Genomic DNA, 23,698 nt, shown 5'->3' with positions numbered 1-23,698 from the left:
TATAAGTGGTGTCCTATTTAATGGTAATATAGAATTAAGAAGTTTGTCGTGCCTCAAAGAAATACCACTTTCTTTTGCCATCATATATACAAACACAGCAATGCCATGGATGGAGAAAATTCGTTTCAGTAACACTATTTTCTGCTATTTGCAAAGTAGAATTCAATTATCTGATACTATACTATATTGTAACACAAAATGTTCTCTCTTATACTTATGTGTATACATATATCGTGTACCCACTTATTTGTTTGCACTTCTGGGATTGGAACGCGAATTTGCTTACATTGGAAGCTATATAGCTTCTAGCAGAGCGACTATGTGCGGTATCAAAAAGTCAATTTTGAACACATTAATTAAATGTGTGTCTAAGTCGTTATTTTTTTTCTTTGAATTATGTTGCGACCAAATTATTCTGCAATGGGTGCAAACGAGTACTAAAACAGAGTATTTCTCACCTAATAAAATAGACATTTTCATTTTGTGTAACACGAACTAAATGGCACTATCATTCAGCCACCTTTTTTCTCTCTCCCGCACAAACTGCATTGTGTGCAGAATTTTACCTTTCTGATTAGTTAGTCTTCGGGATACCCGCGTATACATAGGAATGAGAGGGGGGGAGGGTGCATATGGAACTGTGTGAAAGGTGGCAAAACATTATTCTATCGCGATAGAGTAGCACAAGAGAGTTCAAATTCCGCCGCGTGTTAGATTTGTTGTGGAGAGAGAGAAAGAGCCCCAACAATCGCGATGACAATGAAATCGCAGCAGTGGCCACCAGAACTTCACCATCGAGAAAATGGTCAGCCTGTTGATCTCTCAAAGCAACATATATGTATGTATATGTTGCGAAGGAAGAGATGGGTGGATGGAGCCACTGGAGCGGCAGCTTTTGTAGTTAGCATGCTGGCACAGCACACAGTGAAAATGTCATCGGTCACCCCCAATCTCTACAAGTGATCTCTAGCTCACGACATCAATAATATATTATGTGTACATACATAATTCTATGCATCTCCCCAATACGACACACGACAAAAATGTACATTTCTCCAGCGGTGCGATACACCCAAACACGCGGGGGTTGGTGTGTTGAGTAATTTGCTACAGAGATGTGGCAAATCTTTGCTCCAAATACCGCTTAAAACCGTGCGCCATGAGATGCTTCCGATCAAACTTGGTGATGTATCTCACGAAATGAATTCTCTAATCGAATTGGGTTAAAAATGTATCTAAAATTTGGAATTTCATGCATTTAAAAGCAATGAGAGGGATTGTTTTGCATCAAAATCTTGCCGTATAAATATTTAGTATTTTATTCTTTAATGATTTCTCTAGAGAAATAAAAATTTATTAGAACCCGTAGAACTTAATTAAGCTAATTGGAAAAATAAATATTTATATTGTGTTTTAATTTTGTGATAAGTAAAACTCCAAAATGCGTAAACTGACTTTGAATGAGTTGTTGTGCGGAGACCGAGATACATTCGATTTACAACACACATGGTTGAATTGGAAAAATGTTTTAAAAAAAGAGTAATTCGCTTCTTTAGAATGATTATAATTTTAGATTCCAAAGAATATATTAAACTGGATCGCTCGCAAAAGATTCTTTTCTTTTAGAGAAATTCAAGAAAAAAATTTTTTAGAGAATAATTTAATGAAAAGACAGGATTCTTGGCAAGGATCTTGGATAAAGAATTTCAAAAATGCTGGAGATAATGAAAATCAAGAATTATGTAAATATGCTAAGAACTTTTTAAAGAACTTCAAGAATTTAAGAATATTTTATTTCAAATTAATAAATTCATAAAATTCCCTTTTTCTGTTAATAATGAATTACTTAAGTATAAAAATAGAACATATAGGTAGAACTAGGGGCGTTATTAGAAATTTATTCAATGGGATATATTTAGAATTCAAAACTTTTAAGTTTTTTTTTAAATGTTCGAATTTTTAAGGAGGTTGGTTTATTTAGAACACTTAAACAGCCTTCCTGACTACACTACTCTAACTAGAATTTTTTAAATAAAACTTTCTACATATAGACTGTGAGAATGCAAGAAGTTTAAGAAAAAAACGGAAACAAACCCCCATAGACAGTTATTCAGCAAAAAAAAACTTTTTTTTTTAAAGTAATTTGCAGAAATCTTCCCGAAATTAATTTTGAATGCTTTTTTTGGTGTCACCTTTGCCCAAGAAATGTAATTGGAAGTCATTAAAATCGTATTCTGGGAATTTTCTCTTGCCAATGAAAATCTTGCCCAGAAATATGAGTAATCAACCACCTTTCCGCGGATGATTCTACCTACAGGAAGTAATTAAGAGAATGAGAGATGCGCAAACTTTTGCGATGTCAGGGATAATTTGCAGGCACAAACTGAGGGCCAAATGATGAAGATACAAAACCCAATGTTCACGTGAGAAAGTTTTGCAGTTAGGTTTGAAATATTTCGTGATATCTATCACTGCTGAGTGATAGGAAATGTTGGTTTTGCCGTATTGATGAATCTACGAGCATTGAAGTCTTGTGAAGTAGAAGAACATCTTGGGGGCAAAGGAATTACAAACTATGGGATTTAATTAATGTTTCGTTGGTTGTTCTTTTATTTTTTTTTAATTTGGCAACAGCATGTGGATACCGCTAAATATTTGATAGTCATTTCTTCCTGTATATGCGAAATTCAATTATTTCGCCATAGGGGGAAAGCGGTCCTTCATGTAATTTGTCAATCAGATTTGTTTCGTTTTTTTTTCTTCTGAATTTCACGTGGCGCATACGGCATAATTAGTGTGTGTATATGTTGTGTTGTTTCATATTTGGCAAATCCAAATTATATACATTGGCTTGTGGTGACCAAAGGGAAGATGATAATTTGAAAATGTTGCCGGGTTCGTGGTTATTGACTTTTGTGCGCGCACTCAAAGGGGTTTTTGACTTGAAGCTGGTTTAGGAATTTCATCTCGATTTGTTTGATCATTAACACTTGGAGGACTTTACTGGTAATCACTGCCAATTCGACTTTTTTAAACCGCCATAGATTAAAATCTATCCACCTTATCTTCATAATTTCTACATCTATGTGTAGGCGGATTCAAATACAACAAGTTTGTCAAAAGAAAATCCGGAAAAACGTTTTCTCTATAGTAGAAAATTAAGCTCAAAGTTTGAGGTTAGAAATTCGAGTCCTCCAAGTGTTAAATTCGGTTCGTTGGTGTAATGAGGCACTACTAATGATAAGTAATATTATGTATATGTAGAAAATGAAGGGGAGAGAAGCCTTATTTTAGCAGTGACTCTGTTGAAATTTTCTATAAAGTCCCACGTCGTGGGGGTATATCAACAACATCTTCATTGTCGATCTCATGGCGAGCGCGCGCGCTCCAATATTGGCGTGGATGGAATTCATTTGGAAGACGCAAAGGGGAAATATGTTGGCAGAGGCCACCACAGATATTGGCTTAAGTTTGACCAGAAGAATCTCACCGATCGGAGCACACGGTGTGCCCCATAGTATTTATACCTTCGTTCTTTGGATGGTGTATCAAAATATTCAATCTTCAATGGTTGATCCACATGCCTTCATGTTACCTATGTCAAATATTGAAATTCTTCTATGAAGTGCAGATATTTTTCTGATTTGTATATATACCGTCGGTATAGTACAAAGCCCTACAACAAACCCATGCGGGATTCTCTCTCGTGTTTTTTTTCGTTGTTTTATTCCTCCGCTCGCGCATTTCTGTATCCATCCACCTCCTTTACAATGTTTACCTTTACTTGGTGGAGATAGACCCTCCTCAATGTTGTATTAAGTTTCCACAACATAGCCACTATCAATTTCCCTCCCTCCCCTCCCCCCACCACGTAACCGTCACTCACTAAGCACTATGTATATTTTCCCATCATGAGAGGGAATCTCTTACCCATGAGAGTACATCATTAACATCAGGGTCTCTTACTATTGGCGAGCCAATTAGTATGCAAGACGTTCAGTAGACAGGATAAGATTGTCGTAAATGTTATAGTGTGTGGTGCTGGGTGGTTGATGGACGCGTGTCGAAATATTTGACATGGATAATGGATCGCTCAGGGACACATATCAATTCACATTCGCCGCGTACCTTCATCCACCATAATCACCATCTTTTACAATTGATCATCCATTTATTTGTTGCTCCTTGGTGTACCCATCGATAATGCCAATGGGATAATGTCCAGTGCGGGGCATAATTGTGGGTTTTCCCGCGTTTGCACAACATTCAATAAACTATATCCCATGAAAATTAATTGTTATTCACGCATTATAATCCTTTCCACTCTCAATCTCATTCTATACACACCAACCATCGTCCACGCAAGTCCCCTTATGACGTGAACCTGCTACACTGCGCGGGATTTGTGTTTTATGCGCCGTTTTTTTCTTCTATATATCTTTTACAGAGCATAATTTCTATGCCTAACGGAATTCCTTTGGTCATTACTGTATAGGTATAACAATGGAGTGAGAAGTCACATATTTACTTTTTCATGCAAATTTTACCTTTCTACAAGACCTCGACGGAGTCCCGATCATTGGGAATACTATGTATGTTATGTACCTATAAAATAGAACATATACACACACAGGTACCTAGAATATATTAGTGTAATATGCTAGTTTGGACACAACAAGTGCACAAGACGATGGTGTGTGCATGTAAAAGATAGTCGATATTACAATAATGATGGGATTCTTTTATACCATTAGGGGGACATGGGGAGCGTTTAATAAAATGTACATTATAAATTTTCCTGTCAGCTTCTCCAAACAAATGTGAAATTTTCCATACAAATTTTCTCTCCTCCAACCCCCTCAAATGGTATTTAGCCGCCCCCTTTTTGCCTCTTCCCCGGCAAGTGCCATTTAAAATTTATTCATGCTCCAACCGTGTGCACATAGAAATTTGCCTTTGTGTATTCAATCATGGTGGACATAATTTCAAAAGGGGAATGAGGTGTAAAATAATTCCGTGCAAATGTAAGAAAAACACTGGTACAGAATTCTCTTAAATTTCAACAGAACATCGCTTCTTCCATACAATGTTGCACTTTAATGAATGCCTGCATTCCCCTGAAATGGCATGTCTCTCTATATTGCTGAGCATATTAATATTCCCAATCCCCATGTGTTGGGTACCTTAGAATCGTGGGTAACCTTTGATGTGTCCCTATTGCCAATATAGAGAGATATTTTGTCTCTAAAACACAACCACATGACACCCAAATTGACATATTGGTTCAACAACCAATTCACTCTACCACGGTAGTGCTAAAATATTCACAATTGTGGAATTTAAAGTGTAGAAATGTTACTTTTTTTAGATAGTGTAATTCAGAGATAAATATCTAGAAATGTGTCTACAACAGGAGATTTATCGAGTTCATCGCTGAACCTCCCATAGGTGTAATGAACGTGTAAGTTGTCGCTCGTGGAAGCCATGTACAGTTTCATCGTGAAAATTGTTTAACTTTCTGCATTTATCTATATAAGATCTATATCTATTTGTAAATTAGTAAAATAATTAATTTATTACCCAATAGGTAAACTATTTATTAGATAATTAATTTATATTTGAATTTCTATTTTAGGACTGACTCTGAGAACTTGATGAAAACTTTTTTATTGCTCAATAAAAATTCTTTTGAAACAAGTTTAATATAAAATCCCAAAATTCTAGTCTGGGTTCAAATCCTTCCTAGCTAGGTTTTGAAGCTAGAGCTGTGACAGTTTTCACAAAGAATCTTTTTCATTACTTAAAATTATTTTTCAAAAAAAATAAAAAATCATCGGCCAACGTTCTTAGAATTATCTAAGGAGTATATCTAGAAATTTTCATAGCTTTATTCTGAGAATCCCGACTATGTCTAAAATCTGATTATTTTATAAGAAAATATTTTATTTTTTAAATATTTTTTAAGCTTGTCTTTATAACTAACCCTAAGCATCGGGCTCTAACTTCATATACGAAGTCCAAAAAACTTTTCTTAAGAATTTCATGTTTCTTGCGCCAATATTTTATTCAATCATCTGTATACTTGAGATTTGTAGTCTGATTTAAAATAATATTATAGAGTAGGAGCATCGCGGTACATATTGATGGGTGAATTGATGGATATACTTTCGTCTTCATCTTGTACGTTGCTGGTGAGTCCCCCCCATAAGGCAAAAAAGTATAGCGAGGAAAGAATTAAATAGTAATAAAAAAACGAACCCTTACAGAATTTATAAAAGTATATAGCAGCGAATATTGCTGCTGATATTCTCCCTAAGATAGTGACAGTTAAAAGATTAATAGAGGTGCTGATGGGCTATTTGTTAAATATGTGATTATTATTTAAGTTAAAAAGGAAGATTGCTTGTGCTACAAAATTTACTCTGTGTGATGGTGCCTCGAGAAATATTATCAATTTTCTGACTAGTCATGTTTTATTGATGATTTCTTTTGCATTTCCAACTCTCAAGGGGGGTTTTTATTGTGGGCAAAAGAGAAAATTTATAGCTTACAATGTAACACAATAAGTTTGATGTCTCTATTTTATTATTAGTTCTCCCATCATCCCGATGTTGTGTGGTGTGGTACCCCCAATGGGAGAATCCAAACACGCCACGCTTCATCAGATTGCTCCCGATTTTAGTGATGCCTACATACATCATGCTATGTATGAAAAATTATGAATTGCGAAATAATAAGCGAAATATTCTCGCCCTTTTTTTGCTCATACACAAACCCATTTTGTCTTGGGATTTTCTTTTTCGCGTTCCTCCCGTGTTTTAGCATCGTTAGTAAAATTGGAATTTCAATTGCAGTTCAAGTTCAAAATAAAATAATCATCAATTAAATTGTGGCAGTTTTTTTCCACTTGTTTGCCCCTCCTCATTGTATTCTTTGTATATACCAACAAATGGTATTGAATGAAGCCTAATAAGTATCCACGGCGCGAAGTCAATGTGCTCCTCACAGAAGAACTCTCTTGTGGGGTTATAAGAAATTAAAAACGTGTGATAAAATATTAAATGGGATTTATTTACCACACTAATACGGCAGCCATGTGGTGTGTGCAAAAAAAGAAGAGAAGAGTCTCTTGTTATATCGTTAATAAAGCGTAGAAATGAAAATTTTATGATATGGCCTTTTTGACCATTGTACACGCACTTGCTTGAGCGCCGCTTCGGTGAAACTTGTTATAAATTTACGAGAATTTCGGTAAAATCGAAAGTTCAAAGAACTTCTCATGTTGTTGTTGGCTTTCTTACCCAACTGGGATCTTCCTATTTTCTAAGCTTCAAAAAAAAAGAGGAATCCGAAAAACACATGGTTCGCGAGGATGGATTTGAAGAGATGATGAGTTAGAATAAGGAGAAAAAAAACAGAACTCAGTCAGACTAACATCAACGCTGGTATTATTGAATTGTTAGTGGCGCTGAAGTGCAAAAGAACTTGGTAAAAAAAGCGGCAAAGAAATAATTTACGATTTGCAACTTTTTCATCCACGCGGATACTTCTTTTTTTTTCTTAGTGCACACAATAAAATATTAATTGTCCAGAAATTTAACTTTAATATTTCTTAAGCATGTTCTTTTTTTTTCTTCAAACATTTTTTTGGGTTTTATGATATGGGAACATTTAAAGAGGGGAATGATCTTTTCGCACTGGACTTCACTTTCGTGGAATGTCCATATTGTTGAGGAGCTACATCACACAAAATAGTTGGCAAGTGGTAGACTGTATGAAAGAAAAAAAACTCATTTCGTTGATGCTTAAAGAAGAGAAGAAAAAACTAATTTGCCTTTTTTTGCAAATTAGTGCTGACGATCGCGATAGAAGGTGCTTAAATGCTTTGGCAACTTCTATTCACTTTTACTAATCTGTCTTGGGTGAGATGTTATGTTGCGATAAATCAAACAACAAGAGAAGTAAAAGATAATGCCCTCTATTTACGCAAAGATGATTTTTCAATTTGTATGCATGGAGAGAATTCTCAATGGGTAAATATTTGATTTTGAATGGACAAGAAATATTGAATGCAATTGATGATCTTTTTATTTAGAGAAGGAAGAAATATCCACCTTTAGCACCAATTCTTTTCAACACTCCCGTGTAAAGGTCTTTTATACGTAATGTAAAGGTATACGCATAGAAAGAGAGCTTTATGTTCCATTGAGGCAACACCTTTTTCACTTCATAGGGATGGGTGCATCTTACATTGAAAATATATTACGTGTAATAACCACAAAGTATTGCAACACTAACTTCTCTCGCCTATTGTGGCAGTAATTTAGTGAATAGGTATACGCATTTGGTTGCAATTGTAGAATATTTTAGCACAAATTCTCCTTCTTCTTCAAAAGATATTGAAGTACCATTTGGGATTACGCAGGAAAAGAGAAATTGCAAAGAACAAAAAAAATTAATGCCAAAGCTGGAAAACTTGTGAACTCATTTGAATAGCCAAATACGGGATTAACACAGTATGATTGAGAAAATATTGGTGATGTTTTGAATTTCCTTGGGAAAATACCGCGTGTACAATTTAAGGGCAATTGCCTCGCTCTATGAGATCCCAATGGCAAATTTACGAGAGTGATTGAAACTATATACATACAGTATAACGAAGAAATTCTCTAGTGGTGCGACTTTTCGAATTATGCTGATATATTCCATAATTTAATGAATGAGGTTTTGTGTGTGTTGCTTTTACTGGTCCGAATGGCTCTTTTACGGCACAATCACCACAAGATTTGCTTTCTCATCGTGTATCTTTAGTTCTTATCTCTCCCCATGGGATTCGATTACATGCTTTGCGAAATTTATTGAAAATTTCCCACCGAAATGATCAAACGGAATACGTTGTAGCTAGCAAAATTGCCTCTCCAATTTCTATTAAGAATATAGATGGATATGGGCTGTTGGATTTGGCATATATTAGGGGGGTTAAACTCTACAGATATAAAAGTGGCTTAGTCAGTGAAAATCTTTATTTTATTTTTCTACCAAAAAAAGATATCAAATCCACGGAAGAAAAGCAAATTCTTAAGGAATTTAAAATGTACCTTATAACGTGAAAACATTCATTCATAATGATTCATTAAGTAACGCAGAGAGTCACGATTAAATTTTAACACTAAGAATGCCCGGAGAGAATCATTTCTATCTTATAGGTAATTTTTATGATATAAGAAACCTCCGTTGATTTATCACGATGCATTGAAGGAAAGATAAGAACCTTAAAAGGTTTGATTAAATCAATATTTTTTTAATGAAATGATCGGGCATTCTTGGTGTTAAAAAATCACTCTTAGATTGGAATTGAATCTGAACGGTATACGAGGCATTCCAAAAGGAAAATAAATCAAGAGAGATCCTTTATTTGTTTAAGATCAATTACGGAGGTGCAGGAAAATATAGCATTAGCTGTAACTTTTTAAAATAAGAATAAAAGATAAATCTACTATTAGTTGAGAAATAATCATACACTCTGGGTGCTTTATATCTTTAGATCACGATTCACTTTTTATTATCACTTTTGCAACACGGGAAAGGCTCTCACTCTGTATATATGTACATATATACGGATTATTATAACTCATCGATGAAGCAATATTCGCATGATTTTTGCTTTGCGGTGTGTGGAATGGCGGAAAAGGAAGGTACATGTACCGCAGAAAGTAACTTTCGTGGTGTTAATTTATTGCAATCATCAGGGTGTTTTTCGGAGTATCATCTTCCTCGTGCACCTATCGTATTGCTTTTAGGATTGTTTTCACTAATCCCAATCGATTTGAACGTGAATATGAGAGAGAATTATCAAATATCTATCTATCTATATAATATATAAATGTGAATCAGTTATGTATGTATATTTTAAGCGAAGATGGATGGTATAGGGAGAAAATTATCCCAACTAAGCGTTTTCTTTGGCACAAAAATATGATACCGTTATCGGTTCTTTGGGTTCTTCTGGCCTTTATTATGTTGTATATAAAAGTACAAAATAATTGGCAGATATGCTATGAGAGTCAGTGTTGTGTGCTTAAGACATGGCCAATGCTGGGTGCGCGCGCGCTCAGAGTCCAACACGAGATGAAATCCAAAAGATGATGACTACGTGGGGGCCAATCATTAAAAAAAAAAGTTTCATGAGAAATCATACACATTTGCAATTGCTTTAAAAATATCTTCCGGATGTACAAAATTTATTCGCCATGCGATTAGTTTGATATTAAGCACTATTTTCTGATACGTTAATTGTGATTTCCTCTAACACTTGCCTTAACTATCAAAACAATCATACACATTTAATTTTTTCTCTCTCTCCTCCTGCCCAACATCACCACTATGTATTGCAATTATTTCTTTCACTTCTTTTGCGCCATTGAAAAAAATAAAGGCTAAAGGTATAAAAGTATGATTAGAGGTGGAAGGTGTGTATGCGTGTGGTGTGATGATGAGAGAAAGAAAAAAAATGCGGGTGATATTGTAATTACACATTACACTTTTTCCTCTCTTGCAATGTGTTTTTTAGGTAAATTTTTATTTACAAAGTCACATTGATGAGATGGTTCTGTATCTCCCACAAATTTGAACTTCTCTCTTTTTTTTTCATTTTGCTATTGTATAACTGTATTCAAGCCATTAATTTGTGGCACAGCGGTTTGTTAATATTGTTGTTCGCTATATAGCGCCATAGTATAGGAGGTATATATCTATGCGCCATTCGATGCATATATAATTATAGACGTGTATAGGGAGTTATGTAGAATGAAATGCATGCACATTGGTTGGTCTTCTTTCACATCCAAGACGTCCATTGCTATGTGGCGCGAATAAGTTATAAAAAAGGGTCCAACATTGCATTCAAGTCATATCGTGTAATAATTGAAGTGGGGTAATAAAAAAAGTATCAGTCACTGGGCGCTCACAGATTGAAACCTTTTCTCATCGCGCTCTCTAAATACACATTGAGGCGTGCCTCACTGAATTATTCAATGAAATGCTATAATTTAATATTATTCAAACGGTTCCCAAAAATAATTGAATCTCCTCCATGAAACGTCTTGAGATCATAGAACGAAAATTTACTGCCTTCTTTTACAATGCCCTGAAAGAATTCTCTTTTTTACAGCTGTTTTGATGATAAGTATGCAACACTGAGATTCTTCACTACAATGTGAGGCAATTCAGGTGTTTTTGAAATTGAAATACAAAGGAGTTTATTCATCTATACATGGGAAATTAATGTTCGATTAATTAATAAGAATAAGATGTATGAATTAGAAATCGTCAGAAACTTTTTATTTTATACTAGGACCAGCTGGTAATAGTCTAGGAAAGAATTATCCAAAAATGGTAAAAATGACGTCACTATTTTTTGGTCACTTAATGACATTAAATACAAAAATTCTAAATAAAAAATCGATTTAAAATAAACGTGAATGTTTCATGTATTTAAAGAGAGAAAATGAAGTAGTGACGTCATTGTTTTCATTTTTGTACAAGTTTTTTTGAAATGGGAAGATGGAAAATCTTTTAGGTAATTTCTTGTTCTTTTTTATTTTATTAATATTACGTGGTTCAAGATTGTTTCCTCGAAGGATGTGTTTATCCTATATGGAAATGAATAATCTCCTTTAAGCTCATTACTTGATATTTCTTTTTCAAATAGGAAAATAATTCTTTTGCAAAATATATAAATTAAATCAATCGAAATATTTTCTTTTAGAGCTAATTTACAAAAAAATATATTTTTAGAATATTTGACAACTGAATTGGCCCATGGTGTGCATATTAAATCCTGGACTTTGTTGCTTCATCTCTTTGTAATGGGGAAACATTAAAATATTTGTGGGTTTTTATCTCCTCATCAAAATGTCGCTGTAATTAGTAGTTTTGTGGAGTGTTTTAGTTTAACAGAATTGACCAATTCTCCTCTCTCTACAAAATTCTCAGATAAAAATCTTACATGTTTTTTTTTCGGGGGAGAAATATGAGAACTTTTATGAAATTTCTACTATAAATTTGATGTGTTATCATATACTTCGGAAATATTCAGCACACTGTTATTCTCATTTGGTGTATAAATGAATTTTTTTTAATGTGAAAAATATTCATGAGATGATATTTTTGCAAGAATCTCTAAATCTTAATCACAAATTCACGTGAGGAAGAAATATTGAGTGAGAGAAAATTCTCATTGAGAAAAAAGAAACTAATTCCAAATGCCCCTGAGACGAATTTCTCCATGAAATCTTATTCAACATATATATGCATGTACATTGTGTTGAGGACTATCGTGTGTGTACCATTTCATGTCATGGGGAAATTAAGAAATTTTCACAAATCCCTTAATTGAGAATTCAAATAAGAAATTCTTCTTTTTTCTTCTTCTTCTTTTTGAAGGTAAGAAAGGGAATTTGTAATAGAAAAAAAAGGTGAGATTCAGTTACCGAAATTATACAAATTAATATCACAATGTGTAATGGTTGCGTGGTTGCTCATACACGTGCTCCATGGCGGAAGATGTATAGGTATAACGTACATACAGGTGAGATAATCTATTAACTGTAAAATAGATGAAGATGCGACGCACATAATAAAATTAATACAATGCTCACTCATTACAAAACAATCAATTTAGTTATTATACCCGTGAATATTCTTCGCACCTATTAACACCATCAATAACAATGCACTCTGCGGAATTGATGGATGTTTATGGTGAAAAGGTGTTAGGGTAATAAGTTTGCTTTTTAACCATCTGACTCAATGGAATTGTCGATTATTATTAATTTACGGACATAAGTTATACATTACAGGCATGCAATGCCTCCGTGCATCGTCTCTCTTGCTGGGTGCAACATCACCGCCAAAGAAGACACACCGTGTGTGTGTATGGATTGTTGCAAAATTCCCAAAGAATTTATTCTCTTTGCTTCAGTTCTGATATGAAGATGAGTATATCGCAGTTGCAGCAGCAGCAGCAGCATAGACAGGTGTCAAAGTTCGATGATAGTTACCTACAATCCAATTAATTGTGCTCAATGTAGGTGTCAGAGGAATGGTTGTGCAAAATACGGGATACGGAAATTGGATTTCAGTTCTTGATATTTCATTTTTGCTACACCAACCATTTGCATTGTCATAGCTTTTGGCGTGAGCATTTGTGAACATTAATCTGCAAAAATGATGTGCAGAAGAAACACCGCGAGTCCGCGCGCGCGAGAGAGAGAAAGGGCAATTGAGAAGAGAAAAGACGTGAAGATGAAGAAATTCATGAAGGCCGGATGCATCGATTTCTGGACTATGAGCAATTGCACACATATATTCCCAATCGGTTCTTCACAATCTTTCCCAATGTCAGCCACCAGGCTAAGAAGCTATAAATTACGCATTGCTACAAGCTGAAGACTCAGCTACTTTTCCCTGGCTTTTTTTCTTCTTCTTCTTCTTAAAGCTCCACCATTTGGCTTCTTCCGAGAGAAAGAGAGAGAGATAATAGGTACATAATATGTGTGTGCCCCTTTAGAGCTTCTTGTTAGTGGCATAGGAGGCCAGCATATGTGTGCAAAAATATGTGTCTATATGCAATCAGGAGGCGGTTGAAGTTATATTTTCTCGATCATTATTTATCGATTCTCTAACTGTGTTTGCAAGTAACAGGCGTAAATCGTCAAATAGGTCAATTTAAATTAATTTCCGGAGATGCAATATTTTATGGCAAATGGGATACCCCATATCCCTTTTGATCTAAAGGCAACTAAACATCACAAGTAGATGAGAGTTGAGTAAGCGAAGATGAAAAAAGGCAAGTTTTATTAAACACCCATTGGCTTCTGCAATAGCATCGCGTAGAAAAGCATCTTCATCATTTATTTATGGCAAAATTACTGATTTATAAAATGGTTTTTCCTCACTTGGGATGGTCTTTACCACCATCCTCCAATGCGAGCACTGGGCATCGGGAAGATATTTTAATTTACAACGCCTATGCCATTTTAGCTGTACACAGCCCATCATCCGTGAGATTCACTTCTACTTCGTGTCCAAGAAAATATATATGTGTCACACATTTACTTTCATTAGAAAACCATAACTTTTGCATGTGATTTCAATCGTTGCTGGCTCAATACGAATGCCGCATATAGCGCCAATCAATTTGCGTGGGAAGGTATTCATTTCGTTGCCACACGGTTCGAATATCAACGAATTTTTGACGCGAATAAGTGGAACTACACGATGCTTTTGGGACATGTTGGAATGCAAGACTTTTCTTTCGTCTTTGCTGATTGAGCTTGACAATAAATCCCAGGATTAAGGCTATCAATCTATTATGGGCTTTGTCGTTGGTGACTTATTGAAGATTTAATGTTTTGTGCATTCTATATCGTTCTTTAACCCTTGGAATGCGGAGCGGGGTCGTTGAACGACCCCAGCGCTATATTTCGTGCTATAACTCAATAAATATAAAAGATAGCGTTCCCATCTTTTGGAAATAATTTCCCTGGTTATCTGAGGAGGTTGTGTAAAAATTTCAGCTCAATCCGACCACCACAAGAAAAGTTATTAAGAAAAATGTAGATGAAGGGAATTCAAAAATTGGTGTAACGGTCATTCTGCGGAAAATTTCTTAGAGCATAAACAACATAAAACATAATTAGAAGCATGGAAATGTGCAAAACAATAAAGAATATTCGAGAAATATTGCCATGTATCACGTTGCGGGAAGTGAGGGGAACGTGGGGAAGAGTTAAAAAAAATAGCAGTTGGGGTTAACTTTCTTAGCAAATTTCACAAGAAGAAATTGTGAAAAATGAGTGAAAAATGTTTTTCCCTAATATCTTCTTCTACGTGTTTCCGGGTGGCGAATTTGTGATGCAAGGGGCAAGAGGACTATATAAGGAATCTATAGGCACTAACCCGACAACTCCAGGTTGTATAATTTGGGAGAAAATTGGCCTTCTTTTTGGGGTCGTTCAACGACCCCACCTTCGCATTCTACGTAACCTCCAAGGCCTCCGCATTCCAAAGGTTAAATGGAAGATTTCGAAAGAAAAATTAAAAATTAGGTAAATTGGCTATTTGATTTTGAATAAGAAAAGAATTTTCTTTAAAAAGCTATTTTGAGCCTGAAGTAAAATTAATTGAAGCCAATTATTTAAATATTCAAATCCCCAAAACATTCAAAATTCTGTATTAAAGAAAAATCGAAAAAGAAAATATTTAGAATTTTTTTAAATAATCAAAAAGAAAGTGATTTGTCTCCACAAAAAAAATTTCATGTGGGTTTATATCGTAGTTGTTTTGCTTCAAAAATTTCTACCAATTTTTCATTCCTGCACGTATGCTAAAAATCCAATAAATCATTTAAAATTAGACCGCGCTACAAAACTCACAGAGGTGGTAAGTTTTTATCTCATCCAGAGTCTATTTCTCTTTTTTTTTCTCCTCTCCTGTCATGGTGTTCGTCTAGCTGGGAGGGCTCACAGCCTTGCCTCATGCCCAGGCAGACAGTAGACTCGTATCTGCGCACCATACCCATAAAACAGGACTATATTATTTTTTTACTCGCGCAAAATGGATGCACTTCTAAAGGCCGCAAAAGGAATTTTCTAAACATAAAAGTTCTTATCCACATTCTTGGTCGTCTCCCCCCTATGATTTAACCTTAAGAATTATTGCTGAGAGTGAAATAAAATTGTTCCCCGATGATTTTGTAATAGAATTATATGCCCAACTTCCACGGGAAATCACTCATCTTTATCATAAGTTTTCATAAAGAAGGTGGTCTTGCGTATGTTTCAAATCATGATAAGTCAATTAATCACGGTCTACGATGCATTGATTGATACATTAATGCTAATTTTTTTGCGTGAAAATGAAAGGGGGTTCGCTCCGGAGAATAACAATGAGGTGCAGAGATGAAAATTTATTGTGGGATTTTATGCACGACTATGTGTGCGCATAAGATGCACAAGAAGGAAAATCATATGGAATAGATGGAGTGTGTCACAGTATACATATACCTACAAAATATATATTTCAGTGAGCTTTTTTTTTGTGTGCGCAACTTTATGGTCAAATTACATGAAATCACTGTCACGTAATTGAAGAAAATGGTTTTGAACAAGTTGAAAATTGCAACTTTTAAAATGAATTGTGAACAACATAAAAAAGTTCTTATTATATAGACGTCCCCCCATCCCATATTGCTTGGAATTCATGCACTGCGGATGCAGCAAAAGAAGCCAAAGAGAGCACTTTATTTTGTCTGTTACACTTTTATGAGATCATGTGCATCCCATTTGTGAGATGCAACCATCGTAAAGCTGCGAGGGATGCGCTATAGAGAATATTTTCCTTCATTTTTTTCTCTCTTAATTTTCCTCTACTTCATTACCACACATTTTTATGAATTTTAATTTTAATAATGCAAGGAGTAATGTCTTATAATTGCACCAATAATCCCATCTATATATGTCTGTGAGATGCACTCCGCGGCTAAGGTGATGAGTCTCTCTTATACTGCCGTTGATCACCATCAAGGTGAGAAGCGATAAGATGTTACCCGCGCGATGTTATATGAGACATGCAAGAGAGCTTTAGTTGAACGTGCGGGATTTTTTTGCTGCTCATTCAAAGCACATACTGATGATTTTCTGCACACTCAAGGACGCCAGCGAAGTCACTTAAAGGAATCTCGGGGTGATGATGACAATGATGGTGTTGCTATGAGGGGTCTATCATACCAAATGACCAAGAAGTGCATTATATCGTTTTCAGAGAAAATGCTCCAACGCTCATACTTTTCATTGCACGACGTGTTGTACGTTTTGCCAGAGAGCCGCTGATTTACACTACATGACAAAATTATTGGAACATATTTTTTCTTTCTTTTATTAACAAAACCACGCCTCCATTGTATCTCAGTTTTCCTTGAAATTCATAAAATAAATGCTTTTGTGTTTGATTGATGATTTTTTTTTCATTTGAATTACATGACGCGTATGCTTCATGTATTTTATAAGAAAATTAATTAAAATAGGGGTGTGGCTTAGAAAAATTGAAAGTCTTTTTGGATTTAAAAGAGAGAAAATTTTCTCCTTCAATATATTTCTCTCACTAGTCCCTAAACTTTTCCGCCCCAACTGTAAAATGGTAGATGTTCAAATTGAGTAAAGTAATGTAGTGATACAAATAGCAATTACTCAGCATTATATACTTACTTATTTTAGAAAATAGTTAAAATGACACTCGGAGGGAAATTGTAGATGGAGAAGAGACCTAAATCTCATGGTTTTTACACTACATTATACATATAGAAGTAGAATGCTATAAATTCAGAACGAAGTGCAGTGGGTTAAATGTGTCTATAGATGCGTCAAAAGTCACGGAATTTAAATAAAATTCACTTAAATTTGCAACTTTTACCAATGGAATTTGCCAATGAAGCGCGACGATACTCACGGCTTCCGTTCTTATAAGCTTTATAAGGGATTCCACCGTATATATTTTTCACCAAATGCTTGGTGTACAATACGATATAAAATAAAATAAGCAAATAAATCGTGATAACCCAATTTGAAGCGACAATTTCTGTTAACTTTCTTATGGTGTTATGGTGTTGTGTGTTGAGACAAGTGGGACTTGTGTGAATGATGATTCAATGCGGACGAGTGAGACTTTTGATTCCTCGGCGCGCACACAGAGTGTTCTTGTGGCAAAAAGGAGGAAGATGATGTTATGTATTTTGTATAGAGCAGCAACACTATGTGTTGGATGATGGTTCTTTGGGGGATTGGTGCGATGCTTCTCTAATAAACGACAAAAAAAACGAACGTCTTTCTCTCTTTCTCTAAACAATATTCCGCGATAACACAAAATAATACACGAATCAAGGTCAGTATACAGTAAATTCGCGTTGCTCAAACTATAAATAATTCCTCCTTCTTACCGACTCTTTTATATGCGGTGAAGTTGCAATTGAGCACCGTTCTTGGTGATCGACGACGATGCTTTGGGATCGTTTGTGATCTCCGCGCGCGCGCGTTCACACAGAAGTCGCGCCAGTAACCCGGTCAGCAATTGCAAAAAGGAAATCATTGCATTTGAAATTATTTCACCTTTTATTATGCTTTTATTCCCTCCATATCCTTTCCATTGCCACAATACGATGTCTTTTCATCCCGTAGAGAGTGCTGCCATATATAATGATTTGGTACGCCGCATCATTTTGCTTTTCGCTAACTCACGATGGTTGATCATCGCGCACTGGCGCATAGGCCGCTTATCCCATTGCGCCGTTGCTGCTTCCACGGCTTGTCACATTGCCGCAATGGTAGTCAATTAAAAGCATAACTAGGTAGCGCGGCGCATGGGTATGCAAATTGATCATTTTTCGGCAGCTGTGATGACACAAATAGCTCTTTTTACGCACTTGGGCAATTGGGTTGGCTTCCCCAACACGTGTATGGTGTTCGTGTGTTGGATAAATACTTGGAAGGAATATGGAACACGGCTATAGGTAACTAGTTTCCGAAGATCGTCAATTTATTCCGCGCAATTGTAATTGACGACAAATTATATGCAAATTACCTCAACACTGTCTTTTGAGCCACCTCACGTCGTCTTCGTATTTTTTTTCTCTCGCTCTCCTCACGCCACTCCCCGCGCGATACTTTTTCTTACGACTTCCCTCCCAAAGGTAAAACTCGCGGTGTGTGAGACACGAGTAAGTGATTTTGATTTACGGTTATGTAGCAGTTAATTAATTTAATGGTGTATTAGGTTTGTTGTGTACAGTGACACTTGATCAATAAAAATCCAATCGTCAATTGACTGGGGCATCCACGCAAGTAAAAAACTGGCGAGTCAATAAAAAAGTATGTCTCAGTCAGTGAGATGTGCGGTTGCAAAATAAAGTGCGATTCTTGGCAATATTCTAGACACTAAATTGTTGACTGTTTTCTTCTTTTATTTTTTCCCTCAATCCCTCTCTCTCATGGTTCTCTCCCTCGGCAATATATACAATTGTTTGTCTTATAGTTTGGCACAATGGGAATACCATTGGCTTATAAAACCAGTAATGCTAATTATTTTTGCCACTAGTATTTGTCATCAATTTATCCCATAAAAGCATCCACACAGTGGTCTTGCCGAAGAAAACCTACATTATATGCACTTTTTTCCTGTACCTTCTTCATCTTTTCGCTTTTCAAAAGAGCCCATATAAATACGGGTGGATGGCGAACTGAGAGAATCGACAGCAAAGCGATTCAATAAATTAGGATTTAATGGGGTTCGTCGTTTGCTGAATTGAAATCTTTCTCTATTTTTAGTCTACTTTATATAAACGATAATATTTTTGCTTAAAGGATGTTCTTTTATGAAAATGTATTTACCACGGATGCCCTTGGGGGAGGGAGGAATTCCTCATCTTCTTTTCGCTTTTGTATTCGTGAAGAAAAACATGTGCATTTGATCACAGTGATGGTCGTCAAAATGGAAAATTTTTCTTTACGTTTTCTTCTTAATTTTCTTTTCAAATATCTTTCTTTATTTGAATTTGTTAACTTTGCAAAGAATTTTAAGATTTTTTTTGCATTTCGTGGGACCATCAGAGAATCAATGAAATTAATTTCTTCTTGGGAATATTGAAGAGAACATGAGAAAGAAAATCATTTATAACAATCAAAATGAAAAGTATTCAAAGGGCATTATGTTGACAATATTAGAAGAAATTTACAATTTGAGATAAAAAAAAGAAAATCTCTTTTCTCACCCTAAAAAATGTTAAGAAAAAGAATTCTTTTTTTTGAGAGGATTCCTCCATACAACATGCATAACGTCCTTTTAAACATTAATTGCATTTAAAAGTTAAGCATTGAGTGTGAGAAAACCGTAATAGTTTCCGCCATAGGTTCAATTTATTCTATACACAACATATATGAGCATTTCTGAACCATCCAACTTCAATCAATCTCATAGAGTCCAAACTTATAAATCGTGCGCTTCGATCCGAAAATATCAATCATGCCACCTCTTAATATACAGTGTTTGGGCCTCAATTATAAAACTTCACATACACACGCGAGATTTATGATCGCGCGGGATTTAGCTGAAAAATTTCCCTCCTGGAGTTACAATTTGGAAAAATGCGCGCGGATAGACGTTCTTTTTTTTTTTTTAACTATCTCCTCTGTGGCAACCCATTGAAGCTGAGAGTAAAGTACCCACAGTGCATGTAGGAAGGGAATGCTCTCTGAAGATATAGAGGAGTGCAAAAGAAGTTGGAGAGAAGTAAAGAAAAAAAAACTGTTAGAGATGTTGAAGTATCTCAAGTGTAAGAAAATCGTGATTGAAACTCTTTTCTTCGCACTTCCACTTGGTGTGTGATGTAATGCTAAAATAATATAATTTCTCAAATGATCTCTATTCTCGATCATCACCATCACGCGGAACATACACGTACTGCTGCTGCTGCTGCAATGATTTATCTCTATTTATTTCACCATCAATGTGCAATCATTATTTTTACACATTTATGATTGTTAATTAATAAATTATTCCGATAGAATAGAATTTTCTTTTTTCTGTTTTTTTTTCTTTATATCTTTTATCCATTTACTATCGGTTTATTTCTTGATCGTTAGGAAATTGTGAGGGTTTTTTTTCGTTTGTCTGTATGGTTGGTTCTCTAATTATGAGGAAGAAAAGGTTCTTTTGCACATAACAAATTGAAATATATATATTGTTTCATTCTCTTTTTATTAGATTCTCTTTCTTCTGTGTATATCCTACACTATTCGATTAATTTATCAATAAAATACCTGGGCGATCATCATTGCACACACCATGCGATCTTCATTTCTTTGGGTTATTTTGAGTGATCTTCTCGCGGTAACAGTGAAATGTTGAGATGGAATAAAAAAAGAAGTTGTAACGTTATTTTTTCGGGGAAGAGAACTTCTCAACTCTCGATGGTGCACGATTATTGGTTTATAGTATTTATGTGTGCAAATTTATTCCTTTCTCTTGCATAAAAGTGATTTTGCGCGAGTAATTTGTAAATAAAATTCACATATATATGTACCGTTTTCCCGTTCCCGTCGATTGCAGTGGAAATTTGCAACAATTTTCCCTCGTGCACTGGAAACAGCGTAACCTTGCAAAACGTTGCGGGAGAAAGAATCGACGTTGTTGCAATATTGTACGAATCTCTTTTTCTTATTTTTTTTATTCTTCTCCTGCACTCCAACTTCTTATTACCGATAAATCCACCGACAGCCACTTGTCTTCACCAATTTCACAATGCATTTTCCCCGTACACACAACATTCCCTTGGCTCTCCTATACGCATATTGTAATAACCGTTCATTTCTCTGTTATACACCTCAATGATTGCAAGTAGCGAAAATATTTTCATCATATTCCCATTACCAACCTATATGTTTTGCTCTCTTTTTTATGCCATCACACACCGAATGATCAAGGGACTCGCTGATCGGTGTAACCACAAAATGCACTTATATATAGATCGATGGTGGACTTGATCATTCCACAGGAATGCTACTTATATATAATACCCACGATACGTCCAATCAGGCACACAGGGGGAGATTTTATTTCACATTTACTACCTTTTAGATTGTATATAATACGTTGCACATTACGGGAAAGGGAGATGTTTAATTGATAAAAATCCATTTTGTGTGTGCGGAAAAAAATGATGATGGATGACCGGGATCATCGGCAAGTGAATGGCGCGAGTAAATGGTGTTAACGGAAGAAAAACGGATGAGGTGTTTTGGGGGATTGTCGACGCACGGGGCCAATGGACATTTAAAATAAATGGTCAGAAGATCACAAAAGAAGCGATCAATTCAACAATGAGAAGAATTTGTATCAAGGAAGCACACACATCTTCTTTTTTTTCGTACTTCTCCTTCTTATTTTCACCTCTGCGCATACCATAAGCCGCGCATACGGTGACTTTGGGCCATGTAAGAACCCGTGCGAGGTGTTATTTGAAAATGTGTGAAAAAAGGCACTGTATAATCCACCTTTCGCGAGACGAATCGACGCAGGTTGTTCGCCTACAACTTTTTTTTCGCGATTTTTATTTGATTTCACAAAACCCACCGAAATGGTTTTAAGGCATTTTTGGCGATGGTGTGTGAAAAGAATGGACGATTTTTTTATTCTCTGCGGTAGAAATGGCCAAAAATTTCGTAGAAAACCACAAAAATTCTAAATGTGGAATCTCGCATCAGTGTCTTCCGCACCTGCGTTCTTTGTCGCGCGGGATGGGTTGGAAGTTGAGGAGAAAAATAGAATATGGGTGTATATAGGAGAAGAAATGGTGTAGAGACAATCGTTAATCTCCTCCAAACGGGGGGAGAGATGAGACGCGAAGAAAAGATATATACTTCAGAAAAACATGTTTCTCTACACATTTTTAAAATTCTACCTTACCTGTTTTCCGTGCGCAGATTTCCGTTTGACGCTTAACTGTTTTACTGTAATTCGTATAAATCGACACCCTGAGTCCTCGGCTCACAGAGTCGTCCGCGCAAGATTATAATAATGAAGGTGTGTGTTGGTGATAGATTGGAAAGACACCTGCTTCAGATGATTTGTAGAAGAAGAATTTTTTTTTCAAATAAAAAAATCCTTCCTTCACACCGGATGTTCTAAGAACGGGGGGAGGATCGGGAATTTTGCGCTTATTTAAGTGCTTTACTTTTTTGTCACTCGTTTTATTTTTATTGTTAATAATGTCCTCAATAGTTTGAAAGAGAGTCACTTGAGCATTGTTGACTTTAGGCACACACCAAACAAACTTTTTCTTATTTTATTACAAAAATCCAACGTTTTTTTTTATTCTGAGTCCTCCCGCGGGTTTCAAGCACTTAATCACCTTTTTGTTGATTCTTCGGGTGTTTTTTTATCTATTTGATCCCAAAATGGAGAGAGGACAAACTTCTTAGTTGGATTGTGAAGATTGTACCGTAAATAAGAACTGTGTGAGTTCCGCAGGAACGCAAGATAATGAGAAAAAAGCGCCTAGTGTCTATGAGAAGATGCTGGCAGAGAATGAAACACACAAAATTGTGAAATGTTCACTTTGCTTGATACTTCTTTTCAGATGGTGAAGATCTGGTGCGATCTTGACCGTTCTAAGGTCGTCTTGGAACTAAAGAGTGTGCAATGGTAGTAAGTTGTTATATAAGTTCTGGCCTTCTTCGCCACTCATCATATGGTTATTCCATTGAATACCTGTGTTTGTTGTATATTCTCCCGGAGTGGTTCACTTCTGCGCAGTGTTGCTGCTGGGTGCCGATGACGAAGACGATGGTGAGACGACGACGATGATGACGATGATGATGGTTGCACAGTGCATTCGGGGATAGTACACCACGGAGCGAGCGTTTCTTTGAGTGAAAACCGTAGTTGCGATCATCGGGTGTCTCATTCTCCATTGCAACTCTTCTATGGGAAGTTTTATGTTGTGTTGTGGTGCATCGGCAAAGTTGGGGAAATGAGAATATATGGATTAAAGCGAAAGAATAGGAGAGATGGGTTCATCGTTCGGGGAGAGCCATGGGCACACATACAACAGTTTCACTCTATGATTCCATCCACTCTGACTACATAC

At 35.8% G+C, this 23,698-nt stretch overlaps 2 protein-coding genes across 4 annotated transcripts in view; one reads left to right on the top strand and one right to left on the bottom strand.

Annotated features, from left to right (window-relative positions):
• Positions 1–23,245, bottom strand: part of LOC129786758 (uncharacterized) — a 37,594-nt gene extending 14,349 nt beyond the window's left edge. Inside the window, exon 1 of one of the 2 annotated variants that reach the window (XM_055821973.1) lies at positions 22,516–23,245. The gene's annotated coding sequence lies outside the window, so the exon portion shown is untranslated. The remainder of the gene's footprint in view (positions 1–22,515) is intronic. The other variant, XM_055821972.1, reaches the window with a different exon arrangement.
• Positions 1–23,698, top strand: part of LOC129786760 (autophagy-related protein 16) — a 125,803-nt gene that overhangs the window by 16,752 nt on the left and 85,353 nt on the right. The window lies entirely within an intron of this gene.

The sequence above is a fragment of the Lutzomyia longipalpis genome, chromosome 1 (genome assembly GCF_024334085.1).
Source record: "Lutzomyia longipalpis isolate SR_M1_2022 chromosome 1, ASM2433408v1".
Taxonomy (NCBI): Eukaryota; Metazoa; Arthropoda; class Insecta; order Diptera; family Psychodidae; genus Lutzomyia; species Lutzomyia longipalpis.
The sequence above is the reverse complement of the archived record's forward strand: the minus strand, read 5'-3'. Positions and strand labels throughout refer to the sequence as shown.